Raw genomic sequence first — 15,276 nt, forward strand, 5'->3', positions numbered from 1 at the left:
TTCGATTTGCAGAAAGTTCAACATTTTCAGACTGTTACTTCCTGAAGGAAAAACAGCCACTATTAGGGAAAATGGCCACCGTGTAATATTGCGAACAGCTCAGTAGAGGGTGCTGTAACCTAAAGATGAAGGGTGGTCAGTGCCAAATAGAAGCTGAGAGGGGAGTGCAGGCAGAAGGGAATCAAAAGAAAGAAAAAAATGGGTCTTTATTCTTTAGTCATAAATATAGATCCCTAAACTACACTAACAAAAGATACAACCTAAAATATTGAAAACCGGGGTGTAACAGCATACTTTTTTCCACTTAAAGAATATTCTGTCCATGTTCATTTGCACTCTAACAAAACTAAAGTAAATCAACAGAAGAAATGTAATATATTTACCTTTGAAAGTTATTCTATATTTGAAGAAACAATGCATTACATCAGCACACTTCTCTCAATAACAAAATCAAAGTTTCTTCCAAATCAGGAACTTTATAATCCCTGTGAATGACTGCTCAGTGACTCAGTCTCTGTGTAAGCCCCTGAAGTAAATAATGTAATTTTGTGCTCCAGAAAAGGCCTTGAGATGGCTAAAGTTCTTTTTGTAACCCTTGAAACCTTCTGTTGTTAAAGTGTGCCACTTTTTAAAGTTGTTACAGTACTGATTCTTGATACTGTTGCCGATTTTAATTAACCCTCCCTTTAAAGGTCTACACAGCTTCAAACATCTAGATGTTGACTCTGCATGATGCACTATATTACGTGTACATGCAGTAAATCTGTAGTCATTTAAAACCTAAGTTTTCTATTTTGTTTTGTTTTGTTTTTAAGATTTTATTTATTTATTTGACAGATTGCAAGTAGGCAGAGAGGCAGGCAGAGAGAGAGAAGGAAGCAGGCTCTCCACAGAGCAGAGAGCCCTATGCGGAGCTCAATCCCAGGACCCTGGGATCATGACCTGAGCCTAAGGGAGAGGCTTAACCCATTGAGCCACCCAGGTGCCCCTCTATTTTGTTTAAAAAAAAAAAATTAAAGAAACTTTAGTGGGATGTCAGAATTAGCGTTTGAAGAGCCCCAAGGCAAAAATCCAATTCAAGTTAACTTATGCAAAAAGAGGAGGATGGCCTCTGGAACTCGGGTGAAGCAAGAGCCATGAACTGGAATAGACTTGAGGTTCTCTCTCATGTCTCTGCTCCCATCTGTGTTCCTGCTTCATCTTCTTCTCCCACAGCACAGTTTTCTAACCTGGCAGAAAGCTCTCAGTTTTATGTCATACGACCTCAGGCGCTAGAGAGACCCTTTCTCAACACTCTTTCTAGTATTAAGTTCTCCAAATCTTCATGAGGGACTCATCATGAGGTTAGGTGCTCACCACTGGAACGATTCATGGGCCGAGGATTCTGTCAGTGTGCTGCAGTTCCCAGTGAGTCCAGGTAAAAGGAAAGGGAAGAACGTTATTTTCTGGAAGAGGATGTAGACGTACAGATAGACTTTCTTTATTAAACTTAATTGGGTTTCAGTTTATCAGATTATTTGTCAAATGTCCAAAAGTCAGTTCCACTTGAAAACAAGTCAGATAAAAACAATAAAGCATCCAGGAAATTATTATTAAAGTCAATGGCAAGATGAGATTGAATTAACAAAAACTAAATTCATAAGCAACATATAGGAGCATAAATTTTATATAAAATAATGAAAATTAACAGGCAGTTAAACAGAAGTTTAGATTAAGGTAACTAGACAGCAGATAACCTATTCCAAAATGACATGCAGGACCATAATGCAGAATTTTCCAAGGCAGTAGTGGTGGTGGAGAGTCAGTTTTGTGACCTTGAGAACTTCACCTATACTGAGGGCCAAAGGGGTTGGATTAGAAGATGATATCTGGAGAGAACTGCTGCTGCACCAAGCTCCCCTTTTTATCCACCCCCACCTTCCACCTAGGGGAAGGGGTCTGCACCCCTCACCTCCAGCTTAGAGCTGAAGCTTCAGTGAGGCTACCTGGAAATATAACCTAAGTCTCATGCATTTTGAGGCCTGGTAGGCTGTGCTGGACACAGTGGACTAGGTACCTTATTATGATTACACCAATTTTGCTAACTGTTCTCATCAATAAAGTGAAAGAGGAGCTCCTGCCTTAGGCCAGCTACATGTTCTGTTGAAACAAAGGATGTATGAATGTTTTTCCTGTACCAGATGTGGGCTGTGCAAGGCGCTGCCACAGGAAATGACCATGTTGTCTTGGGTCCTGACTGAAAGGGCTGAAAGGCTGTCTGAATTCAGAGATCAACTTCAGCAGGCAAAAAAGGTGGAGGCACCATCAGTTGTGTAGAGATGGAAGAAGGAAACATGTGGGACCAGCCAGGCAGAGTGCACGACACCCAACAAGAAACTACAAAAGAGAGTTTCCTAGTGACTGGGTGAGGTGGGGAGTCTCTTCATTAGAGAAAGATATCAGGGCTGAGAACTCTGTGCAGCCCCTATTAGTGTGCGGTCGGCTTTCTACTCTGTGGTGACTCTGATGGGGCTTAGGGGCTAGAGAAAGAAGAGTCCTGGAAGGGGAAAAGAGAGATGAAACCAAAAGGCCCAGCGTGGTCACCACAGCCCTCTCATCCCAGCACGCCTGAGAGGGAGAAGTTATGTACCTTTAAATCAAGACTGAAGTTGTGATGACCATACTACACTAAACCTATTAATTACTTTATTGAAGAAAAATTTGGCAACTGAAAGCAATCAAAAAAGTCGTGGGACTTGCCCTAAATTTCATCTAGAGCATGGGAAGAACCAGCCCCACACAAAATAAAGCCCAAGTGACTCTGGGAAACACATTTAAAAATGGCCTAGTAATTCATCCCCTAAATTATGCTTCATGCTTAAAAGAGTTGGCTGCAAGGGTCTCAGTGAATATAGAGATATTTAAGAGAAATGAATGGAGACAGCTGTTAGAGAAACATCCTAAGTTCTGTATAAGCTACACGTATTATTCTCATTTAAGTCTCATAACAATATCCCTTTTCAACTTATGTGAAAACCATCCCCAAGATTAAGTAACTTTCCCAAAAAGTGGTCAGGATTCATATTCATATATATCTGGCCCCAGGAAGCGTGTCTTTACTAAACTAGTTCCCATGTTCTTAGACATTTTTAACTTCTAGCAAACTTACTTAAAATCTCTGATCTCTTGTCTCTTCATGGACAAGACTGGATTAATAATACCTGCTCTGTCTTTCTCTAAACGATAGTTGAAGACTCATGAGATAATACACTATAAAGTACTTCATTAATTCCAAAGTATTATTATTGGAAGAGAGGAGTAATATACCTTATTGTCCCTTCCTCTGCAGACAGAAGAATTACGTTGGAGGCAATCATATTTTGTTTGGGACCATACATCACCATGAGAAATTGTTTGGGATATACTACAACACTAAAAGCCATTATATCTTCTCTGAAAAAATTCAAACCAGAAATGTTTGCTTAAAAATTAAGTGTGCTGGGGTGCCTGGGTAGCTCAGTCATTAAGCATCTGCCTTCAGTTCAGGTCATGATCCCAGGGTCCTGGGATACAGCCCCGCATCAGGTTTCCTGCTGGGTGGGAAGCCTCCTTCTCCCTCTCCCACTCCCCCTGCTTGTGCTCCCTCTCTCACTGTGTCTCACTGTCAAAAGAATAAAATCTTTTTTTTTAAGATTTTATTTATTTATTTGACAGACAGAGATCACAAGCAGGCAGAGAGGAAGGCAGAGAGAGAGGAGGAAGCAGGCTCCCTGCTGAGCAGAGAGCCAGATGCGGGGCTCGATCTCAGGACTCTGAGATTATGACCTGAGCCGAAGGCAAAGGCTTTAACCCACTGAGCCACCCAGGCACCCATCAAATAAATAAAATCTTTAAAAAAATCTTTAAAAGAAATAAGTTTACTAGTCTAAAAACCTAAGATGGCCACCAATAAAAACTGAAAGTAGAAAATGGAGACCATTCTTTTTCACTGTATCATCAAATTTGAAACCTGTATTTGGGTGACACAAATCATTAGCAATCTAAGCGTGACTTGGCTGCAGTAATGCAGAGTGCACATGAATGAATGGACTAAGTAAGGTTGGCCACGATGTAGACCTGTTTGAATTTTCCTTGGCCAAATTTGTTTGTTCAATCTCAGAAGAACTTCCTGCTGCCCACACAACATCCTGCAACATCCTCCCTGGTAACCTGTGTGACTTGAGAGGATGAGTAAACATATGACCTTATGAACCCTTCAGCTTTCCTTGAGTTATTACCCTCCTCTTCCTAGGAGAACAGAGGTTATTTATAAGAGAGGCATGATGACCAATAACCAACTATTATAAAATTACTAAGTTTTAAAAAATGGATTAGGGGTGTCTGGGTGGCTCAGTCAATTAAGTGTCCAACTCTTGATTTCCACTCAAGTCATGATCTCAGGGTTATGAGATCGAGCCCTGCATCAGGCTCTGCACTGGGTGCGGAGCCTGTCTAATATTCTCCTTCCCTCTCCCTCTGCCCTATGCCCTCTAAAAAAATTGAAATAATAAACAAACAATTAAATAAGCAAATTATGCCTATTTTATTCTTACATTTTTATTCCAATTAAATTATGTTTAAGGCATTCAATCTTAAAAACAAGGGAGCTTCATTAGCCAACTGTGTTGCATTGGAATTTTTTCAGCTATCTTAAAATTCTCTCCTTTATAGGGGCACCAGACTGGCTCAGTTGCTGGAGTGTGCAACTCTTGATTTCAGGGTTGTAGGTTCAAATCCGACACTGGATGCAGAAATTAGTTTAAAAAATAAAATCTTTAGGGGCGCCTGTGTGGCTCAGTGGGTTAAAGCCTCTGCCTTCGGCTCAGGTCAGAGTCCCAGTGTCCTGGGATCAAGCCCCAAGTTGGGCTGTCTGCTCTGCGGAAAGCCTGCTTCCTCCTCTCTCTCTCTCTGCCTGCCTCTCTACCTACTTGTGATCTCTGTCTGTCAAATAAATAAATAAAATCTTTAAAAAAAAAATAGGAGGAGGAGTCAAGATGGCGGAGAAGTAGCAGGCTGAGACTACTTCAGCTAGCCAAAGATCAGCTAGATATCTTATCTAAAGATTGTAAACACCTGAAAATCCATCGGCAGATCAAAGAGAAGAACAGCAATTCAGGAAACAGAAAAACAACCACTTTCTGAAAGGTAGGACCGGCAGAGAAGTGAATCCGAAGCGACGGGAAGATAGACCCCGGGGGGAGGGGCCGGCTCCCGGAAAGTGGCGGAGCAATGGCGCACAAAATCAGGACTTTTAAAAGTCTGTTCCGCTGAGGGACATAGCTCCAGAGGCTAAACCGGGGCGAAGCCCACGCGGGTTCAGCGTGGAATCAGGTCCCGCAGGGTCACAGAAGGATCGGGGGTGTCTGAGTGTCGCAGAGCTTGTGGGTATTGGAACGGGAAAGCCGGCTACAGAGACAGAGCCGACAGTAAGCTCACAGCTCGGTGTTACCTTGAACCGATCGCAGGCTCGGTGAGCTCGGAGCGCGGCCGGAGGTTAGGCAGACGGGAGTAACTCGGCACTGTTCTCTGAGGGCGCACTGAGGAGTGGGGCCCTGGGCTCTCGGCTCCTCCGGGCCGGAGACCAGGAGGCCGCCATTTGTATTCCCCGGTCTCCGGAACTCTACGGAAAGCGCTCAGGGAACAAAAGCTCCTAAAAACAAACCTGAGCGGATTACTCACCCCGGCCCCTGATAAGGGCGGTGCAATTCCGCCTGGGGCAAAGACACTTGAGAATCACTACAACAGGCCCCTCCCCCAGAAGATCAACAAGAAATCCAGCCAGGACCAAGTTCACCTACCAAGAAGTGCGGTTTCAATACCAAGGAGAGCAGCAGAATTCCAGAGGAGGAGAAAACAAAGCACGGAACTCATGGCTGTTTCCCTGTGATTATTTTTTAGTCTTGCAGTTAATTTAATATTTTTCTTTTTCATTTTTTGTGTTTTTTCTCGCCTTCTGGAAAATTTTTTTTTTAACTTTTACCTTTTTCTTTTTTAACGTTTTTTAACTAGTTTATCTAGTATATATATATTTTCTTTTTTATATTTTTCTTATTTGTTTTCTATTTTTAATTCTTTTCTTTTCTTTTTTTTTTCTTTCTTCCTTTTTGAACCTCTTTTTATCCCCTTTTGCCCCCCTCACAATTTGGGATCTCTTCTAATTTGGTTAAAGTATATTTTCCTGGGGTTGTTGCCACCCTTTTAGTATTTTATTTGCTCCTTCATATACTCTTATCTGGACAAAATGACAAGACGTAAAAATTCAACTCAAAAAAAAGAACAAGAGGCAGTACCGAAGACTAGGGACCTAATCAATACAGACATTGGTAATATGTCAGATCTAGAGTTCAGAATGACAATTCTCAAGGTTCTAGCCAGGCTCGAAAAAGGCATGGAAGATATTAGAGAAACCCTCTCGAGAGATATAAAAGCCCTTTCTGGAGAAATAAAAGAACTAAAATCTAATGAAGTGGAAATCAAAAAAGCTAATAATGAGGTGCAATCAAAAATGGAGGCTCTCACTGCTAGGATAAATGAGGGAGAAGAAAGAATTAGTGATATAGAAGACCAAATGACAGAGAATAAAGAAGCTGAGCAAAAGAGGGACAAACAGCTACTGGACCACGAAAGGAGAATTCAAGAGATAAGTGACACCATAAGATGAAACAATATTAGAATAATTGGGATTCCAGAAGAAGAAGAAAGAGAGAGGGGAGCAGAAGGTATACTGGAGAGAATTATTGGGGAGAATTTCCCCAATATGGCAAAGGGAACGAGCATCAAAATTCAGGAGGTTCAGAGAAAGCCCCTCAAAATCAATAAGAATAGGCCCACACCCCGTCACCTAATAGTAAAATTTACAAGTCTTAGTGACAAAGAGAAAATCCTGAAAGCAGCCCGGGAAAAGAAGTCTCTAACATACAATGGTAAAAATATTAGATTGGCAGCTGACTTATCCACAGAGACCTGGCAGGCCAGAAAGAGCTGGCATGATATTTTCAGAGCACTAAACGAGAAAAACATGCAGGCAAGAATACTATATCCAGCTAGGCTATCATTGAAAATAGAAGGAGAGATTAAAAGCTTCCAGGACAAACAAAAACTGAATTTGCAAACACCAAACCAGCTCTACAGGAAATCTTGAAAGGGGTCCTCTAAGCAAAGAGAGAGCGTACAAGTGGTAGATCAGAAAGGAACAGAGACCTTATACAGTAATAGTCACCTTACAGGCAATACAATGGCACTAAATTCATATCTCTAAATAGTTTCCCTGAATGTGAATGGGCTAAATGCCCCTGTCAAAAGACACAGGGTATCAGAATGGCTAAAAAAACAGAACCCATCTATATGTTGCCTCAAAGAAGCTCATTTTAAGCCTGAAGACACCTCCAGATTTAACGTGAGGGGGTGGAAAGAATTTACCATGCTAATGGATATCAGAAGAAAGCAGGAGTGGCAATCCTTATATCAGATCAATTAGATTTTAAGCCAAAGACTATAATAAGAGATGAGGAAGGACACTATATCATACTCAAAGGGTCTGTCCAACAAGAAGATTTAACAATTTTAAATATCTATGCCCCCAACGTGGGAGCAGCCAACTATATAAACCAATTAATAACAAAATCAAAGAAACACATCAACAATAATACAATAATAGTAGGGGACTTTAACACTCCCCTCACTGAAATGGACAGATCATCCAAGCAAAAGATCAGCAAGGAAATAAAGGCCTTAAACGACACACTGGACCAGATGGACATCACAGATATATTCAGAACATTTCATCCCAAAGCAACAGAATACACATTCTTGTCTAGTGCACATGGAACATTCTCCAGAATAGACCACATCCTCGGTCCTAAATCAGGACTCAACCGATATAAAAGACTGGCATCATTCCCTGCATATTTTCAGACCACAATGCTCTAAAGCTAGAACTCAACCACAAAAGGAAGTTTGGAAAGAACCCAAATACATGGAGACTAAACAGCATCCTTCTAAAGAATGAATGGGTCAACCAGGAAATTAAGAAGAATTGAAAAAAATCATGGAAACAAATGATAATGAAAATACAATGGTTCAAAATCTTTGGGACACAACAAAGGCAGTCCTGAGAGGAAAATATATAGCGGTACAAGCCTTTCCGAAGAAACAAGAAAGGTCTCAGGTACACAACCTAACCCTACACCTAAAGGAGCTGGAGAAAGAACAAGAAAGAAACCCTAAGCCCAGCAGGAGAAGAGAAATCATAAAGATCAGAGCAGAAATCAATGAAATAAAAACAAACAAACAAACAAAAAACCAATAGAACAAATCAACGAAACTAGGAGCTGGTTCTTTGAAAGAATTAATAAAATTGATAAACACCTGGCCCAACTTATCAAAAAGAAAAGGAAAGGACCCAAATAAATAAAATCATGAATGAAAGAGGAGAGATCACAACTAACACCAAAGAAATACACACTATTATAAGAACATACTATGAGCAACTCTACGCCAACAAATTTGACAATCTGGAAGAAATGGATGCATTCCTAGAAACATATAAACTACCACAACTGAACCAGGAAGAAATAGAAAGCCTGAACAGACCCATAACCAGTAAGGAGATTGAAACAGTCATTAAAAATCTCCAAACAAACAAAAGCCCAGGGCCAGACCGCTCCCGGGGGAATTCTACCAAACATTTAAAGAAGAACTAATTCACTCAGCATAATAATCTCTTCCAGTCCCGTCCATGTTGCTACAAAAGTTGGGTATTGGTCCTTTTTTTTTTTTTTTTTTTTTTTTTTTTTTTTTATAAACATATATTTTTATCCCCAGGGGTACAGGTCTGTGAATCACCAGGTTTACACACTTCACAGCACTCACCAAAGCACATACCCTCCGCAATGTCCATAATCCCACCCCCTTCTCCCAAACCCCCTCCCCCCAGCAACCCTCAGAGAGAGTCAATTATCATATGGTTTCACTTATTTGTGGAGCATAACAAATAGCATGGAGGACATGGGGAGTTAGAGAGGAGAAGGGAGTTGGGGGAAATTGGAAGGGGAGGTGAACCATGAGAGACTATGGACTCTGAAAAACAATCTGAGGGTTTTGAAGGGGTGGGGGGTGGGAGGTTGGGGTACTAGGTGGTGGGTATTATAAAGGACACGAATTGCATGGAGCACTGGGTGTGGTGAAAAATAATGAATACTGTTATGCTGAAAATAAAAAATAAATTAAAAAAAAAAAAAAAAAAAAGAAGAACTAATTCCTATTCTCCTGAAACTGTTCCAAAAAATAGAAATGGAAGGAAAACTTCAAACTCATTTTATGAGGCCAGCATCACCTTGATCCCAAAACCAGACAAGGATCCCATCAAAAAAGAGAGCTATAGACCAATATCCTTGATGAACACAGATGCGAAAATACTCAACAAAATACTAGCCAATAGGATTCAACAGTGCAATAAAAGGATTATTCACCATGACCAAGTGGGATTTATTCCAGGGCTGCAAGGTTGGTTCAACATCCACAAATCAGTCAATGTGATACAACACATCAATAAAAGAAAGAACAAGAACCATATGATACTCTCAATAGATGCTGAAAAAGCATTTGACAAAGTACAGCATCCCTTCCTGATCAAAACTCTTCAAAGCGTAGGGATGGAGGGCACATACCTCAATATCATCAAAGCCATCTATGAAAAACCCACCGCAAATATCATTCTCAATGGAGAAAAACTGAAAGCTTTTCCGCTAAGGTCAGGAGCACGGCAGGGATGTCCATTATCACCACTGCTATTCAACATAGTACTAGAGGCCCTAGCCTCAGCAATCAGACAACAAAAGGAAATTAAAGGCATCCAAATCGGCAAAGAAGAAGTCAAATTATCACTCTTCGCAGATGATATGATTCTATATGTGGAAAACCCAAAAGACTCCACTCCAAAACTGCTAGAACTTATACAGGAATTCAGTAAAGTGTCAGGATATAAAATCAATGAACAGAAATCAGTTGCATTTCTCTACACCAACAGCAAGACAGAAGAAAGAGAAATTAAGGAGTCAACCCCATTTACAATTGCACCCAAAACCATAAGATACCTAGGAATAAACCTAACCAAAGAGGCACAGAATCTATACTCAGAAAACTATAAAGTACTCATGAAAGAAATTGAGGAACACAAAGAAATGGAAAAATATTCCATGCTCCTGGATTGGAAGAATAAATATTGTGAAAATGTCTATGCTACCTAAAGCAATCTACACATTTAATGCAATTCCTATCAAAGTACCATCCATCTTTTTCAAAGAAATGGAACAAATAATTCTAAAATTTATATAGAACCAGAAGTCCTCGGATGGCCAAAGGGATATTGAAAAAGAAAGCCAACGTTGGTGGCATCATAATTCCGGACTTCAAGCTCTATTACAAAGCTGTCATCATCAAGACAGCATGGTACTGGCACAAAAACAGATACATAGATCAATGGACAGAATAGAGAGCCCAGAAATAGACCGTCAACTCTACAGTCAACTAATCTTCGACAAAGCAGAAAAGAATGTCCAATGGAAAAAAGACAGCCTCTTCAATAAATGGTGCTGGGAAAATTGGACAGCCACATGCAGAAAAATGAAATTGGACCATTTCCTTACACCACACACAAAAATAGACTCAAAATGGACGAAGGACCTCAATGTGAGAAAGGAATCCATCAAAATCCTTGAGGAGAACACAGGCAGCAACCTCTTCAACCTCAGCCGCAGCAACATCTTCCTAGGAACAATGCCAAAGGCAAGGGAAGGCAAGGGCAAAGATGAACTATTGGGATTTCATCAAGACAAAAGCTTCTGCACAGCAAAGGAAACAGTTAACAAAATCAAAAGACAACTGACAGAATGGGAGAAGATATTTGCAAACGACATATCAGATAAAGGACTAGTGTCCAGAATCTATAAAGAACTTAGCAAACTCAACACCCAAAGAACAAATCATCCAATCAAGAAATGGGCAGAGGACATGAACAGACATTTCTGCAAAGAAGACATCCAGCTGGCAAACAGAAACATGAAAAAGTGCTCCATATCACTCAGCATCAGGGAAATACAAATCAAAACCACTATGAGATATCACCTCACACCAGTCATAATGGCTAAAATCAACAAGTCAGGAAATGACAGATGCTGGCAAGGATGCGGAGAAAGGGGAACCCTCCTACACTGTTGGTGGGAATGCAAGCTGGTGCAGCTACTCTGGAAAACAGCATGGAGGTTCCTCAAAATGTTGAAAATAGAACTGCACTATGACCCAGCAATTGCACTATTGGGTATTTACCCTAAGGATACAAACGTAGTGATCCAAAGGGGCACGTGCACCCGAATGTTTATAGCAGCAATGTCCACAATAGCCAAACTATGGAAAGAACCTAGATGTCCATCAACAGATGAATGGATGAAGAAGATGTGGTATATATACACAATGGAATACTATGCAGCCATCAAAAGAAATGAAATCTTGCCATTTGCGACAACATGGATGGAACTAGAGCGTATCATGCTTAGCGAAATAAGTCAAGCAGAGAAAGACAACTATCATATGATCTCCCTGATATGAGGAAGTGGTGATGCAACATGGGGGCTTAAGTGGGTAGGAGAAGAATAAATGAAACAAGATGGGATTGGGAGGGAGACAAACCATAAGTGACTCTTGATCTCACAAAACAAACTGAGGGTTGCTGGGGGGAGGGGGTTTGGGAGAAGGGGTGGGATTATGGACATTGGGGAGGGTATGTGCTTTGGTGAGTGCTGTGAAGTGCGTAAACCTGGTGATTCACAGACCTGTACCCCTGGGGATAAAAATATATGTTTATAAAAAATAAAAAATTATAATAGAACAGCCGTCAACTAATGATAGGACTATGTGAATAAGTAATTCAGTTCTCTTGGAACAAACCTCAGATGAATGTTCTATACAAGATCTCAAATTAATATTCTCTGTTGGATTAAGCTCTAGATATATTCAATGGTAGCTACCTTGAAAATAAATAATTAACTTGCTGTCCACCCCCTAAAATAAATAAATAAATAAATAAATAAATAAAATCTTTTAAAAAATCTCTTTTATAATTTCTTTTCACTATTTTTATTTATTTTTATTTTTTTAAAGATTTTATTTATTTATTTGACAGACGGAGATCACAAGCAGGCAGAGAGGCGGCAGAGAGAGAGGAGGATGCAGGCTCCCTGCTGAGCAGAGAGCCAGATGCGGGGCTCGATCTCAGGACTCTGAGATCATGACTTGAGCCAAAGGCAGCAGCTTAACCCACTGAGCCAGCCAGGCAGCCCTCTCTCACTATTTTTAAATGACCTTTGTAATTTCATTTCTGATTACAAAACTGTTACATATTTATTGTGTGAAAAATAAAGAAGATCACAAAGAACAAAAAGCTCATGAACTCACTGTCCAGAAATTTAATTTAGATATGGTAACCTCTCTCTTTCCCATAACACTTCAAAGAACTGCTTAATATTGTACTGTGTTAAGGGGTGCATGGCTGGTGCAGTTGGTTAAGCATCTGCCTTCAGCTCAGGTCATGATCCCAGGGTGCTGGGATCAAGCCCAGATGGGGCTCTGCACTCAGCATGGGGTCTGCTTCTCTCTCTCCTCCCTTGTTTAGGCTGTCTTTCACTATCACTCTCTCAAATAAATAAGAATAAAATCTTTTAAAAAGTATGTTGTATTGTGTTAGATTTAAACTAAAATTTTGTGTTAAATGTATTTATTACAATTCTTTGCTATTATAAACAATGGAAAATATAAACACCCCAGTGATACATGTTTTTTTAAAATTATTTATGTACATGTTTTTAAATAAGTATTATTAAATTGCCCTCCAGTAAGTTTGAATTAATTCCCACTTCCATAGGTAGTATATGAGAGTGCTTTATTTATTTATTTATTGCTTTATTTAAGTAAAAAGTGCAAGTACTGGGTATTAGAATATTATAAGCTTTCTCAATATGAGAGGTGAAAATGTTATTTTACTTAAATATACAATACTTTGAATAGTAGTGTTCCCACTTTTACATTAAGGTATATGATCTATTTCAGGGGCCCCTGGTGACTCAGTCAGTTAAGCCAGGTTTCAGCTCAGGTCACAATCACATGGGTTGTGAGATTGAGCCCCGAGTTGGGCATCATGCTCACCAGTGAGTCTGTTTGAACATTCTCTTCCTCTGCCCCTCCCTGCCACATGCTCGCTTGTTCTCTCTCTCTAAAATAAATAAATAAATCTTTTAAAAAGTGGAAGATCTGAATAGACATTTTCCCAAAGAAGACATGTAGATGTCAAAAGGTATGTGAAAGCCCTCAACATCATTAATTATCAGGGAAATGCAAACCCAAACCTCAATGAGATATCACCTCAAACCTAACAGAACTGCTAATATAAAAAAGACAATATATAACAAGTTTTGTTGAGGTTTGGAGAAAAAGGAACTTTTGTGCACCATTAATGAAATATAAATTTGTATAAACTTTATGGAAGTTTCCTCAAAAAATTAAAAGTAGAACTACCATATGATCCAGCAATTCTACTTCCAGGTATTCAAAGAAAACATAAACACTAAATAAAAAATATATACTCCCCATGTTTATTGCAGTCTTATTTACAATATCCAAGATACAGAAACATCCTAAGTGTCTATCAATGGATGAATGGATAAAGAAATTATGGTATATATACAATGGAATATTATTCAGCTATAAAAAAAGAATGAAATCTGGCCATCTGTGACAACACTGATGGACCTCAAAGGCATCATGCCAAGTGAAATAAGTAAGACAAAGACAAATACTATATGATCTCTCTCATATGTGAAACCTAAAACATACACACAAGCTTAGAGATATAGAGAATAGATTGGTGGTTTCAAGAGGCAGGGTATGGGGTAGGAGAAAGGGGTGAACTGTTTGGTTTGGTTAGTTTACAAAAACTGAACAAAAATTGAAAAAAAAATCTCTTGTAACAACAAGGATGGTACTAGAGGGTATTGTGCTAACCAAAATAAGTCAATCAGAGAAAGACAATTATCATATGCCCTCACTGATACATAGAATTTGAGACAAGGTAGAGAATCCTAGGGGAAGAGAGGAAAAAAACGAAACAAGACAAAACCAGAGAGAGAGAGACAAACCTTAAGAGATTCTCAATCTCAGGAAACAAACTAAGGGTTGCTAGAGGGGAGGGGGATGAATGATGGAGTGGCTGGGTGATGGACTTTGAGGAGGCTATGTGTTGTGCTGAATGTTGTGCGTTATGTAAGAATGATGAATCACAGCCTGTACTCCCCAAACAAATAGTGCATTACATGTTAATAATAAAAAAATCATAATAATCTCAACTTTCTAGAATTAAGCAAGAGAACCTTTAAAAGTGTCTTGAAATAGTTTCTGGCACATAGCAGGAACTTAATAAAATAAACTGGATTTTGACTTCTGATACAATAATTGCATCTACTTACTCTAAAAGAAGTCCTCACTCAGAATCCAGCATTTTATAATTACAGCTATGGAAATAACATCCTATCCTAACTGGTCTCACTGGCTCTATTATCTCCTCTGTCAATGGTTTTCTTCTGTTGTCAGTTATCTTCTTACACCAGAGCATGTCATTAGCACATGTAACTCACAGCTCTCTATGACTTAGTATCAGTCAATAGCAGTATCCTCATTGTCTCACTATATTTCTATACACCACACATTTCAAAATGACCAGGCTACTTGTCATTTCCCTACTACTACATAAACTCCACCCCACCCCCACCACCACCCTGCCATTTCTGTGTTACTATTCAAACGATCTCATCAATTTGAATGCATTGTGAAAATCTATCCAAGCAACTACCACAATTACTCAAGTTTCTTACACACCTACTCCTGAACTTCACATGAGATTTGCCTTCCTTACCATTATTGTTCAACATAGTACTAGAAGTCCTAGCCTCAGCAATCAGACAACAAAAAGAAATAAGAATCATCCAAATTGGCAAAGAAGAAGTCAAACTCTCCCTCTTCATTGATGACATGGTATTTTATGTAGAAAACCCCAAAGACTCCACCCCCAAATGACTAGAACTCATACAGCAATTCAGCAATGTGGCAGGATACAAAATAATGCACAGAAGTCAGTTGTTTTTCTAAACACTAACAATGTAACTGTAGAAAGAGAAATTAAGGAATCAATTCCATTTACAATAGCAACAAAAA

This window comes from Mustela nivalis (assembly GCF_964662115.1).
Source record: "Mustela nivalis genome assembly, chromosome: 10".
NCBI classification, from domain to species: domain Eukaryota; kingdom Metazoa; phylum Chordata; class Mammalia; order Carnivora; family Mustelidae; genus Mustela; species Mustela nivalis.